The sequence below is a fragment of the Mobula birostris genome, chromosome 5 (assembly GCF_030028105.1).
Source record: "Mobula birostris isolate sMobBir1 chromosome 5, sMobBir1.hap1, whole genome shotgun sequence".
Lineage (NCBI taxonomy): Eukaryota > Metazoa > Chordata > Chondrichthyes > Myliobatiformes > Myliobatidae > Mobula > Mobula birostris.
In genome coordinates this window covers 73,029,652-73,044,610 of record NC_092374.1, presented here as the reverse complement: position 1 = coordinate 73,044,610, position 14,959 = coordinate 73,029,652, and positions in this window count along the sequence as shown.

Genomic DNA, 14,959 nt, shown 5'->3' with positions numbered 1-14,959 from the left:
TCAAAACCATGAGGATACAGCACATGTTGATAAGGCTGCAGAAATATGATGTGAAGATGATTCACACTCCAAGAAAATACAGTATATATTTGCTGCTGATGCACTGTTTCGAGCAGTCAACAAGATAAAAAAAGAATGACCAAAAGATTAATGCAGATATACAGGCCTCTGTTGACATGGTTGTCACCTCCATTCCTGTATCTGCAAATAGAACAGAGCAGATTAGGACAGCAGCAGGGAAAGAGTAAACAATGAAAGCACTCGAAGTTCACTTGGGACCAGAAGTGATGTTGGTGAATGGAAAGTACATGTTAAAATGTGGAACTAGAACCCGTGACTGCCTCCTGTTAATAAATGTGATCGTGTTTAAACCCATGTAAAGCTTGTCTTTTGTCAGGAACAAACAAATCACCTAATATGATCGATGAAGTCTTGACCTCATTAGGATCTTGCATCTCATTGTTTAACTGCACTGCACTTCCTCTGTAACTTTATTCTCCAATCTGTTAACGTTTACCTTGTTCTACCTCTAATGATTGATTTGTAGAATGGTGTGCAAGACAAGCTTTTCACTGTACCTCGGGTTCCTGTATGTGACAATAATAAACTAGTATCTATAATCTGTGTCTGCATGAATAGAGAGGGAATGAGGGAATAAACAGTGTTAATAGCTGCAGCAGGCTCAATTCCCCATTTTAAACTTAATTTTGTGATTCACTGCCAGGGACAGAGGATGGGGTTGTTTATGTGTGTTTCTGTAGGAATGTACGCTTCTGTAAGAACATCCCCACCAGGTGGCATTTTCTTTGTGCTGTAACCACACCAGCTTCTTCGGGACTATGTCTGACTTTGTGAATCATTTATTCTATAGTGTCTTAAATTATTATGGCTCCTGCTCAGTGTGGTTGTGTAAATAAGAGTTATTTACAGAGAGACATGGTGTTGCAAATAAGAGGTGAGGGCAAGTGACTGATAGTATGTGCAGGAGCTTGATGCTTTTTGTCAATTATTTTATAGCTCAGTAAACTGGCTGCATGTACCTGAGGTAAACTCACAAAGGAAAAGATTTTATAAGAGTTTAGGAGAATTTAGGAGAGCTTATTCTTTTGACTTGCTGGTGAATTTCACTTTGCTGGAGCCCAAAACAAGTGTATTTGAAAATAGTCAGTTAATAGTTGATTAGCTAACAAGTTTATTAACAGCAGACAGTAAAAAGGTGGTCAGGTCAAGCAGAGTGGCATTGAGCCTTGGGAGCTGGATTGATATGTTGTGTTAGAATAAAGGAATGAGCGGAATGGTGGGAGTGGTTCTCAGGCAGGAAGGATGGTGGTGGGGGCGGGTGGGGTGACTCTAGAGATGGGAGGAAGTGAAGAAGATGGATTTGTGAATGGCAGATGGTATTGAGCAGTAGGAGTTGTATAGAAGAAGGTAAATGGCAGATTTCTGGGAAACAGTAAAATAAATGGCCATTTGAGGATTGGAATTGCTTATCATCCAATGATGAAAGCAGTAGACAGGATGTAAATAAAAAAACAGAAGAATTTAATATTTTGTTGAGTTTTGACTATGGATCCGTTTCTGACATCAATCTGATTGATTAACTAAGCGTCAGGATGTTGGAGCAGGGATCCAATCGCAGACCCAGTACTGTGCATGCAGTGATATTAATTGAGTAACAAATCCTGAGGTGCAAACAAAGTCAGCGTCAAAGTTCAGGCAGAGATCAAAACATCCAGAGAAATCCAAAAACCAGAATCAGGAAACAGGCAGAGTCAATATTAAGACAGACAGAGTACAGATACAAATGTTGGAAAGACTCAGGAAAATTCACTTGCACAATTTGACAACAAACAGGTGAAAACACAGGACTGAAATACACTGAGCAATAAACAGAGAGGCAGGTGACAGGTGGAGCACAATGAGACACAGGTGGCAGCAAAACAGGTAATAATGAGAAACAGGTGAGAGGCGGAGTATTCAGTAATACAGGGGCTGGAGTAGAGCAGGAGCGGGGACTGGAGCACATGGGGCATGAAAACAAGCAAGAGCACATGGCAATACAAAACCACAGACTAATGGCTAGGGGGAAAAACACACAAAAAGACAAAGTTCAACTGGAGGTACTGACAGTACTCCCCCCACCGTCTACGGACACCTCCAGGCATCACAGCAGATTGAGCTGGGTGCTGGCGATGGAAGTCCTTGATGAGAGAGGGTTCCAGCATGTTATGGGCGGGGACCCAGCACCTGTCCTCAGGAGTGTAGCTCTCCCAGTCCACAAGGTACAGGAGGCCACAGCCCCAGCGACGAATGTCCAGCAGCCTCTGACCCATCGATGAGCCGTGGGGGTGGGAGGGCAGTCGATTGTGGGCAGGACACAGGGATGGCTCATGAAAGGCTTGATGCGGGACACATGGAAGGTGGGATAAATGTGGCGGAGACCGGAGGGGAGCTTGAGGTGGATGGCAGCAAGGCTGAATGGGAAAGGGGCCGATGAAGTGGGGGGCAAGCTTGCGAGAATCCACCTTGAGAGCTCAACTGGAGGTACTGACACTAATGTTTAAAAAAGAGAATTAGGTGATATTGTGGGTGCAAGAGCATTACGAGTTGGTGCACTCATAGTGTTTTGTAAAGATAATAAGCAACATGAGAAAAGTTTGGGGTTAAAAGATGTGGGAGGAATGAAAGTAACATCAAGAGATTACAGTATATTGAAGGACAGTGGCTTTGGAGCATAGGAGGGGTGACTGATAAGTTCGTGGCCTAAGGTAGAAGGAGTCAATTTTAGTAAATCTAGCACATTTATTTTTCAACATAGTCCCCTCCTACATTCTCACACTTAGTCCAGTCGTCGTGGAGAATACAGATCTTGGACCTCAAGAAAGCGTCCACAGCAAGGGTGATTGATAAATTCGTGGCCTAAAGTAGAAGGAGATGAGTTATACGGCTCTCATTACATGCGCATGCAGTTCAACTCTTTGAGTGATTATGTAGAAAGTTTGAAGCTATTAACTCATCAGTGAATAACTCATCAGGGGTGATTGATAAGTTCGTGGCCTAAGGTAGAAGGAGATGAGTTATTAACTTCAAACTTTCTGTGTAATTCAGAGATCTGTAGGAGTCTATCAGGGCTGCCTCCTTTCCTCCACTCTCTTCAACGTCTTCCTGGAACGAATCATGAGTGTTGCCCTTGAAGATCATGTGAGTACAGTCAGCATCGGAGGGAGGAACATCACAAACCCAAGATTTGCTGACGACATTGATGGACTTGCAGGAAAAGAGGACGAACTGGCCAACCTGGTCAGCCATCTTGACAGAGCCTCCAAAAAAGTTTGGAATGGAAATAAGTGCTGAGAAAACCAAGCTCATGGCAAATGCCAACGGTGCCATCACAACAGACATCTCAAGCTCATAGTCAGAAACTTGAAACAGTGTAGCAGTTCAAATACCTGGGGGCAATCATCAGTGATGAAGGATCAAGACCAGAAGTCCTGGCAGGAACCACACAGACAATGACCGCACTATTCAAACTCAAGACAATATGGAGGGATAGCAACATCATCATGAAGTACAAGATCAGACTCCTGTGTGCATTGGTATTCTCCATCTTCCTGTACACATGTGAGACATGGACCCTCACATCAGAGCTACAGAGGAAGATATAGGCATTGGAAATTAGATGCTATCGCAACATCTTGGGCATCTCATACTTGGACCACATCACAAACAAGCAGGTCCGCAAGACCATCCAACACCACATTGGCCCCCAGGAAGACCTTCTCACAACGGTGAAGAAAAGAAAGCTGAGATGGTACAGCCACGTAACAAGATCCAGTGGCCTTGAAAAGACCATTCTACAAGGAACTGTGGAGGGGTAAAAAAGGAGTGGTAGACAGAGGAAAAGATGGATGGACAACATTAAAGAATGCACAGGGAAAACATTTGTGATGACTCAGGCACTGGCACACAACCGCGACACATGGAACAGACTGGTAACAAAGCTTGTCATGACGTCGCTCCGACGACTCAACCAGGAGCTTAGGGTGCAAGGCAAGGCAAGGTAAGGTATTAGATGCTGAGCTAAGGTCAATGAACAGTATCCTGACGTCGGTGTTTGTGTTGTCCGGGTGGTCTAAAGCTGCGTAGAGAGCCATTGAGATCGTATCTGCCGGCGACCTATTATGGTGATAGGCAAATTGCAACAGGTCCAGGTCCTTGCTGAGACAGGAATTCAGTCTAGTCATGAGCAACTTCTCAAAGCACTTCGTCACTGTAGATGTGAGTGCTACTGGGTGATAGTTATTAAGGCAACTCAGGTTATTCTTGCAAGCATGAGAAAATCTGCAGGTGCTGGAAATTCAAGCAACACACACAAACTGCTGGTGGAACGCAGCAGGCCAGGCAGCATCAGTAGGAAGAAGTACAGCTGACATTTCGGGTTCAGACCCTTCATCAGGACTATTGGAAAAAAGAGATAGTAAGAGATTTGAAAGTGGGAGGGGAGGGGGAGGGGGAGACCCAAAATGATAGGAGAAGACAGGAGGGGGAGGGATGGAGCTAAGAGCTGAAAGTTGATTGGCAAATGGGATACAAGGCTGGAGGAGGGGGAGTATCATGGGACAGAAGGCCTTGGAAGAAAGAAAGTGGGAGGGGAGCACCAGAGCAAGATGGAGAACAGGCAAGGAGTTATTGTGAGAGGGACAGAGAGAGAAAAAAGAGAGAGAGAAAAGAAGGAAAAAACAATCAATCAATGTCAGTAAGTAAATAAAGAAAGAAAGAAAGGGATAGGGTAAGAATGGGAGGAGGGGCATTAACGGAAGTTAGAGAAGTCAATGTTCATACCATCAGGTTGGAGGCTACCCAGAGGGAATATAGGTGTTGTTCCTCCAACCTGAGTGTGACTTCATCTCGACAGTAGAGGAGGCGATGGATTCATCTCGACAGCATAGGAGGCCATGGATCTCCTAGTGGCCACACATTTTAATTCCACATCCCATTCCCATTCTGATTTGTCATATACTGTGTCCGGTGCTCCCAGTGCGGCCTTCTATATATTGGTGAGACCCGCTGCAGACGGGGAGACCGCTTCGCTGAACTCCTACGCTCTGTCCGCCATAGGAAGCAGAATCTCCCAGTGGCCACACATTTTAAGTCCACGTCCCATTCCCATTCTGATATGTCTATCCATGACCTCCTCTACTGTCAAGATGAAGCCACACTCAGGTTGGAGGAACAACACCTTGTATTCCGTCTGGTAGCCTCCAACCTGATGGCATGAACATTGATTTCTCTAACTTCTGTTAGTGCCCCACCTCCCCCTCATACCCCATCCCTCATTTTTTTTATTTATTTATTTGTTTGTTTGTTTTCTCTTTTACCCTCTCACAATAACTCCTTGCCTGTTCTTCATCTTCCTCTGGTGCTTCCCTCCCCCTTTCTTTCTTCCAAGGCCTTCCATTCCATGGTACTCCCCCTTCTCCAGCCTTGTATCCCTTTTGCCAATCAACTTCCCAGCTCTTGGCTCCATCCCTCCCCCTCCTGTCTTCTCCTATCATTTTGGGTCTCCCCCTCCCCCTCCCACTTTCAAATCTCTTACTATCTCTTTTTTCTGTTAGTCCTGACAAAGTATAGTCTGAAACCTCGACTATACTTCTTCCTAGAGATGCTGCCTGGCCTGCTGCGTTCCACCAGCATTTTGTGTGTGTTGCTCACGTTATCCTTCTTAGGCACTGTTATAATACAGGAAACATTGTTGGAATTTTGTTTAACTTTTAAGTTTTGAGGTTATGTTGATGGAAGATGCAATCGTAAAAAGGGTAGGGGTGTGGATTTTGTTTAAAATGGGATTGCACAGAGAGTTTTGGAAATTAGAGCTGTTTATGAGTCAATTATAGTTGAACTTTGGGGAAAGAATAGTAAATTGCAGATGATAAGTGTTTATAACCGTTGTGAAAGGTTAACACCTGCTATATTGGGAAGTGTGGGTGGAAATGGAGGAAAATAAGGTTATATGGTGTGGGGATTTTAATGCTTATGGTACCATGTGAGACTGTGATGACACAAATGTGAATGGGACAGTGATGGACAAGTTTCTGGGAAAACGAAGTGTTTCGTATGCTTGAATGATGGTAGGAATTCAAGGATATATTTATTTAATAACACTGTTTCTGCTGTAGATCCTACGTTGGTATCTGAGGATATAGCAAGTGTGTATAACTGGAAGTGTATAATATGGTCTGTCTTCACTTCAATAGCTAAGGAAGCAGTTCCCAGATCTTTGAGAGATAATAAAAGGAAAGCTGTTCCCTAGTGGACAGATGAACGTAAAACAAGCTGTGGAGGTGCAAAATATTGCTTTTAGGGAAGTTAAGCAGTGTTACCCCTATTCGTCTTTCATCCAGTTTAAAAGAGCTCAAGCCATAGTAAGAAAGGTTCTGAGAAGGGCAACGAAAATATATTGGAGAATGTATTGTGATAGTATCGAGAAAGAGATCCAGTTGGGGGAAGTTTGGGGTATGGCATGGAGAATTGGCGAGTTGGAGAACTTCATGCATTACTCGTCTTGTATGGTGGGGAAAGGTAGCAGTTACTGACTCTGAAAAGGCATAATTATTAGCAAAAGTGTATATCATAGTTTAGCCAATTTAAATGAAGAAGAGAGGTCTCGTACAGCAACATGCACAAAATGCTGGAGGAATGGGAAGGTGGATTGGAATTAAAATACAAACACGAGGATATCTGCAGATGCTGGAATTTGAAGCGCACACATAAAAGTTGCTGGTGAACGCAGCAGACCAGGCAGCATCTCTAGGAAGAGGTACAGTCGATGCTTCGGGCCGAGACCCTTCATCAGGACTAATTGCTACTGGGAAATCCTGCATTTTGTGGATGGAGCTGAGATGCTGTACAAAGTGGTCCCCAGGCTACATCAGTTCTTACAAATGGAGAGGAGGCTGGATCAGGATCAATGGATACAGTATATGGCCCCAACAGATTCTCCAGTGAAGTGTTGGCTCATTTGCAATGACTGTTTGGGGCTCTGAATGGAGGTGAGTGAGGAGGTGAATAGGCAGCTGTAGCACATTTTCCATTTGCAGGAAAAAGTGCCAGGAGGTAGAGGGACAAATGGACAGGGAAATCATGGAGGGAGTGATCCCTATGGAAAGCGGAGAGTGAAGGGAAGATAAAGATATGTTTAGTGGTAGGACCCTGTTGAAGATGGTGGAATTTGTGGAGAATGATATGCCAGATGTGGAGACTCATGGGGTGCTAGGTGAGGACAAGAGGAACACTATCCTTATTAAGGTGGCAGAAAGATGAGGTGAGGGTGAATGTTTGGAAAATGGCAGAGATGTGGGTGAGAGCAGCATCAATGGTGGAGGAAGGGAAACCCCATTCGTTAAAGAAAGAGGACATCTCTGATGCTTTGAAGGAGGCCGATATCTCTGATGTCTTGTAGATCAACAATTTTTGCAAGCAATCCTCAGATTGCTGAGAAGAAAGAATGTTCTAGCTCCTGCTTGGATGTTGTCTGAAGAGACTGGAAATCTTGGACATCGTCTGAACTAAAAAGGGCTATTAATGGTACTGGTCAGACATCACCTGGGAAACATGGTAGCTGTTATAATATGGTTACATGGTTATACAATTCAAATCTTCTTGTGTCTTTGGAATTTTTTAATACAATATACTGTAGATTGAAAGGCAGCTTCCCCCTTCCTCAAAATTAGTGGTTGTGATCCCTATATTGAAACCTGATAAGGATCAATCAGATCCTTCCAGTTATAGACCTATTTCACTAACTTCATATGTAAGATAATGCAATGAATGGTTATAGCCAGCCTTTTTTAATTTTGTGGAAAGTAGTGGAAAATTAATTGTATCCCATTCTGAATTACCTAAAGGGAAAATTACCATGGACTAGGTGTTTGGAATCTGATATTTGTAAGGATCACATTATTAAAGAATCAGTGCTAGCAGATTTCTTTGGTGTAGAGAAAGCTTGGGACATATTACAGACACAGGGGTTGCTGCTTAAATTTGCAAAGCTTGGAATAGGTGGTAGAATGTTCAACTGGATTCAAGATTTTTATATGTGATAGGAAGATACAAGTTAAGGTGGGAACAACGTTCGCTACGGAGTATGAATAGAGAATGGGACTCCATAGGGGAACGTGTGAATTAATTTTTAATATTATGTTTAATGATACTTTCTTAAACGTTCGCTGAGACATTTCCAAAACATCATATGCTAATGATGGTGCAGTGTGGAAAATAGACAATTTATATAGTTAGGAAAATGCTGGCAGCTAATAATGAAGTAGAGGAATGGGGACATCAGTGGGTGTTTAAATTTCCTACTGCAAAGACTCAAGTTATTTATTTTTTCTATAAGACACATTACATCCACAATTGATCATAGGTTATATGGTAAATCTCTTATGGCTCCTTGCTCAATTGTTGTTGAAAGGAATGAGGTGGCAGATCTTTTAGCCAACAGTCACTAAAAATTAAGGACGTAAATGTGTGGTGACTTGGAACAAAAGGGACGTGAGTGACCTAATTAAATCTATTCGATTACTATGGCAACAAAGTAGGGATAAGGAAAAGAAAGGACAGCATTTAAAACTCAGAGGATGGTGGGTTCAACTGCAAGATAGGTATAACAGGAGGAAAGAAATGATACTTAACATGTTTATGTACACATAGGATAGTGGAGTAAAGCAGACACCAGTGTTCTTCAATATTCTCCAGATATTCCAGAAGGAGGTTTTTCCCCAAACAAAGACCTGAAGCTACTGTTGGGTGTCAATGTCAAGCAAGCTCTCAAGTTTTAGTCTCAGGCTGGCCAGATTGTTATGAAGACTTCTCTTTTTCATGAAACTGACGGACATGGTAGAGCGGATCAAGCAATGATCTGTCCAGCATTCATCTGTGCCAGTCATGGTCCTTGTGATATTTACATTATGGTGGTCCCTAGCTCAGATGATGACATAGTTAATGTGATGCCACTGTTTAGATTGAGGGTGCTGCCAAGATGCCTCAAATCCACTTTTTTCTGGCAGATGATATTGTTTGTGTTGATAAGATTGTGCTCAGCACATATGAAGAGAAATACTCCATTTGAGTTCATGTTGTCAGTGCCTTCCTTTCCTGTGGTACCCTTCCAAAGGTTAAAGTCCTGACTGACCTTGGCACTGAAGTCTCCTATGAGAATTACCTTATCATATTTAGGGATGCTCAACAATGTTACATCTGGGCAAGTGTAAAAGGCCTCTTTTCATATTCGTGTGAGATCAGAATTAGAGGAAAATGAGGATAATCCCAGAAATTATAAACTGCTGAGTCTCACGTTAGTGGTAGGGCAGTACTGGAGAAATTTCTTAGGGACAGGCTTAACAGTGTGTGTATATGGAAAGCCATGGCCCATTTAGAGACAGTTTGCAGGGCAAGTTATGTCTGGTTAACTTGATGGTTTTTTGAGAAAGTGATGAACTTGATTGAAGATAGAGCTGTGGATGCTGTCTACATGGATTTTAAGAAGGTATTTGATGAGATCCCTAATTCAACCCCTCCATATACTTATCCAAGTGCTTGTTAAATGATACCATTGTACCTGCCTCAACCACATCCTCTGACAGGTCATTCCAAGTACTCACCACTCGCTGTGTGACAAAACTTACCCCTCAGGTGCCTTTTACATCTTTCTCCTCTCCCCTGTCCTGGGGAGAAGACTGTTGCCATTCATTTGCCTTTCATAATTATAAGATCAACCCTCCTTGTTCTATGTTCTAAGGAGTAAAGACCTAGCATGGCCAGCCCCTCCCTATAATTCAGGTCCTCTAGTCCTGCAATATCCTCAAATCTTTCTGCTTTTTCTACTCGCTCTGACACTTACAACGAAAATCAGAAATGTAAACAAAGTGTTGAAATAACTCTGATCAAGCAGATTCCATGTGGAAAGAGAAACAGTTAACAATTCAAGGTGAATTCTCCTGCGCCCCTTTGCAACAGTATTCTTCATTCTATGTTACCTCTCCTTAACCTTCCAGCCATTTCCTTGCATTAACTGTAATCTACCAGCCTTCTGTCTATTCCACCAGCTTGTTCATGTCCTGCTGTAAATCACTATCCTCTGCTCTTTGCAATAACGTCAAGCTTTGTCACTTGCAAATTTAGAAATGTGGCTTGCACCCTGATATTTGATCACTAATATAAATCTATGGTCCTAACACCAATCCAAGAAGAATGTAGTTATTTACCTTCCTCCAGCCTGAAAATAACCACTTACTGAAAACCTCTGCTAGAAATGTCCCTTTAATACCACGTCCTTTATAAATGAGTTTGGTTATGTGGTACCTTATCAAAAGCCTCTGGATGTTCATCACTTCATATTTCACCATTCTGACTTTCCTTATTTAAGGTGTGCCTTAAAATCTATCTAAGTGGTCATATCTGTCTATATCTTAATGAGCAATGTGGTAATCAAAGCACTGTGGAACATTGTGTGTGTGTGTGTGTTGATGCATAGGTCAAAAGATTAGCTTTCATATTGTTCTTGGTTGAATTCCATTTGAAAATGTTTATCAAAACTCAAACATGAGGAAAGTCTGTTTGCACTCTGCAGGAAGGCTGTAAACACATTCAGTTGCCAATCTCAGCAAGAATATTGTGAAGCAAATAAATGTAATCATGCTTTGAGCTGGACCAATGTGAATATGAGGTCAATGAACTTCATTCTAAGTTAAGATATGGTGAGAAATTAGGAATCCACAGTCCAGTATTATAGATGGAAGATCACAAATTGATCATCTATTGACCCACACTCTCCCAATGCGTTTCCTCATTGTGAATATCTTATTATATATTGAGTGAACAAATACAAAGCAAAACTGGTTGCTCAATTTAATTCAGTTTTGTTATTTCCTTTGGAAACAAATGAGGTCTTCTAATGTGCTGTGTTGTAACTGTGATCCATGTAATTATAGCAGAGGTTCCCAAACTGGGGTTCTCGAACAACTTGGTTAATGGTGGGGTCCATGGCATAAAGGTTGGGAACCCCTGCACTGGAGAGACACTGAAGCAGGTCTAACCAAAGAAACTTCATTCATAATAAAAGGTATTTACAAGAATAAACTGCAATGACTTTTCATTCTAACATTTGTAGATGATGTGTTTAATGTTAAGTTATACTAGACAACGGGGTGACCCATTGGGGCACTCTTTGAGAGAAGGGTAGTGCAGTCTGATATGACCAGAATGAACATTAAATTTTCCTGAATGCTCCTGGTATTGCTTTGCTTTGGAAACTGAAGTAGAAAACCTCAGTTTATTAAAGAAGAATGACGCGTAGCAAAGCAAATATAGCTCCTCCTCGTTTAACAAAGGACACTTTTGATGGCATCATTTCTGGTTTTTCTGCCATCCTCGTGCCTCTCATTGTCATTCTGGGACATGCAGCCCTTTCATCCCCCATCTCTTCAGCTCTTCTGCTGTTGTTGTTTGTCTCTGATCCTGGAGACGTGCATGCCTCTCCTCCTCTCTCTCTTCTTCTCTCATCATTTTTTCGACTGACTCTTTGATCCTGGAGTCATACGGCCTGGCCTCATCCGATTCTTGTTCTCTCTCTTTCCTTGCCGCTTCCCGACGATGTTTGGCGTCATCTCTTGACCATGATGTCCCCCTTCCCTTTCCATGCAGCATAATTAGGCTGAGCATCTTTTTTTACCTTAATGCTGGATAGAAGATACGAAGCACTAACACCAAAGGACGCTGATTATTCTTGATGATGTGGTTGACATTCTCCTAAATGGACGTGATATAGTCACCACTGTCCTTTAACTGCAGCAAAGGGTTTTATGGGTGTTTCGAAGTACGTCATTACAATAAGATTTAATTATCTCTTATTGATGGGTGGCAGTTAGATCTGTTCCAATCCTGCACATGCTGATGGTGATTAGCAGAATGTGCTGCCCTGCCCTTTTGCTCTGGTAGGTGTCGCTGCTGAGGCTGGTCGTGCGCATGCGTCGGGCTGTCGCATCCCAATTTCCATGATGGCCGATTGGCTCTTGGGTGAAAGCCAGCCTGTTGATTTTTAGCAAATGAGCAATTTTATACAAATATATAACCCTGAACTTTGCCTGCATTCTGTAAGTTAGCGCATTTTCATTCGATTTGGCCAAAAAGTGTGTCACTGTAATGCACCGTTTGTGCTAATTGGAGGTCATAAACAGACAGACAGATGGACCATAAGAGTTTTATTAGTACATAGATTAGTACCTTATATGACCCCTAATAATTCAGGCCCACAGCAACTGACTATTACAATGATTGAGGGGCTTTCTTACCCAGCCTGGCCCCTCCTTGTCCACTGGTGGAAGAACCCTATGTTATGGTCCTTCCCCACCGAGGGCCTTGCGGTGATTGCACCAAGCTCCAGTGTGTTCTTCAGTATGTACTCTTCTGTGGAAGTCTTTCTGAATTCCTAACTTTTGTAAAAAGTAATGCGACAAAGTGAAACCTATGAAATCTCAGAGTGGTTTGCTGGTTTGGATGGGAGGCGTATGAGTTTGTGTGTGTGTGTGTGTGTGTGTGTGTTTTAAGACAGGAAAATGTGCGTTTTATGGTGGAGGGGGGATGTTATGACAGCAAAGGTAAACATGACACAGCCTCTAAAGAACAAATGTCAGGAACCAGATAAAGATACAGACAACGGAGGTGTATTCTGGAGTGGAATTAATTACCGTTCTCTGTAAAAGTATAAAAGTGCTTTGTTTGAACTATAAGAATGAAGCTATTTCCAGATGATAATGTGTAGAGTAACTTCCCTTGCAAGTGAATAAATGCATTTATAATTTGATCCATTCTGAATTTGATGTAGTTTGTTCCTGTATTTCAGAAGACCAGCAGAACGTTACACAACACTTCCATCCTGAAAATGGCCAGTTAGCAGCATTCCCCTATGGACATCTCAATATACTGGCAGACCAAACGGTATCTTTCATCGTTGATCTTCCAGCAATCCCTAATGCCCATCTGTGTATGTCCCTGGGAGTAGCCGGTAGATCAGAGAGTGCACTGCCTCACAGCTGCTTGGGATGAACAATGACATAGGTCTTTGCATCTTTCCCTGCGCCTTCTTGGCAAATCCACAGATCACAAAGAGTCGAGTGATCACCTCACCCCTGTTATGGTCCTCTCAAGGGCAACACACAGTGGCAGTGATATTCTGAGCATGTAGGAGGGATCTAACTGCTGGGCCTCTCTCACCATCAGCCAAGCCAGGTCTTGGTGTTTATTGGTGAGTTCTTCTATGAGGCATTCTGCTCGGGGAACACCCAACAAAATTAACATAGGGTGCTTCTGCAGGACATTCTGTATGACCATTGTCTGATGGACTTGTAGTCAAAGGTGTTGGCCTGGGGGAACTTTTCCATGAAGGACAGGTTCAGAATTCAAAGTAAATTTATTATCAAAGTACATATGTATATATCACCATATACAACCCTGAGGTTCATTTCCTTGCAGGCATTCACAGTAAATACAAAGAAACACAATGAAATCAATGGTGCAGGAATGACCAGTTGACTGAGAAATTGTGCATCAATGGGACTACACCCAACTGTTGCACTAGTGGAGACAGACAGAGCCTTGGCACGTAGTGGCACTCGGTGCCAATGTACTTTGATTTCACACATAACTTGATGCCGCCAAATATGAAAGTGGTCACGAGGATGAGGCCGACATTGGGCATGTTTTTGACCCTATTGTCCAGGGACTTCCGCATTGGCACCTGTCTAACTCAATCTTTAGTCATCATGACAAGCAGATGTTATCCTGGTTCAGTAGAATCTCACAACCTCAAAATACATCACATTTTTATACCCCTAAGATCACAGGTAACAGCAGGTAATTCAGTACCATTGCAATCGTTACAATGATATTATAAGTTTTAGGTTGATACTGTACCTATCTACAGTGGGAGATAACTCTGAATGCTCAAACACCTTTTCTGGGATGAAGTAATTCATACAGATTGTTTAAGAGCATCTTGTGACAGGGATTCCAGACATCCGAAATTAATGTTGTCAGGGCGGACTCTGAAAACACAGACGTCTCAGTTATTGATTGATCAACTATACCTGTGACCATGTTTGACATGCCAAGTGACAACATCAGTCTGGTCTTCCAGCTTCATTGAACTTAATTACAATAGTACAAAACACTTCAGCCTGTCTTGCCTGGTTCAATGCATGCCACTGTCTTGTGTTTGGCTGATGCATATGAGAACAACTCATGGTTACTTCACTTTGCAAATGATATCTCTTGAACAGCCAGCTCTCTGCTGCAGGCCGGCAGCCAGTGCTCTGTAGACAGCGCTGTTTGTTTGCAAAGCTGTCCTCTTAAATTCAAACTGATTACGACCTGTATTTACAAACGTATATTAAGAACTGAAAACTGTTTCTCGCCTGAATTAATATATGCAGTATTCAGATGGTTTCATAACCCCAAAAGAATCCCAAACATGCTGCAAGATTTCAATGTATCTATTTCATCCATTTTCCATTTATTTCAGGAAAAGAACATGTCCTTCAATGGCAGATTGTCCTAATATTCACATCAATCATCGAAACAACTGAGAAATGTAGCCATTGTGATAATGTAGATAGCATTTATACAGAATGTGGAAAAGATTCTCTGCAAACTGCAACGTAACCTGCCATCCCAAATCTCGAAGTTTCCTTCTTCCATTCACCCTGCAGATACACAATTCTTCATCCAGGCAGAAAATGAGCCTGGCCATCAGATTTTCATCAGAATGCTAAATACAGTTAACAGACTGATAAATCTTACCTAGGGCAGAGCTCTACTGATGTCTAATCTGTCCAAAGTATATCTATCTATTTATTGTTCATCTTGCCTGTTTGAAATACAGCACATCTGAACAAATAAACTCTAA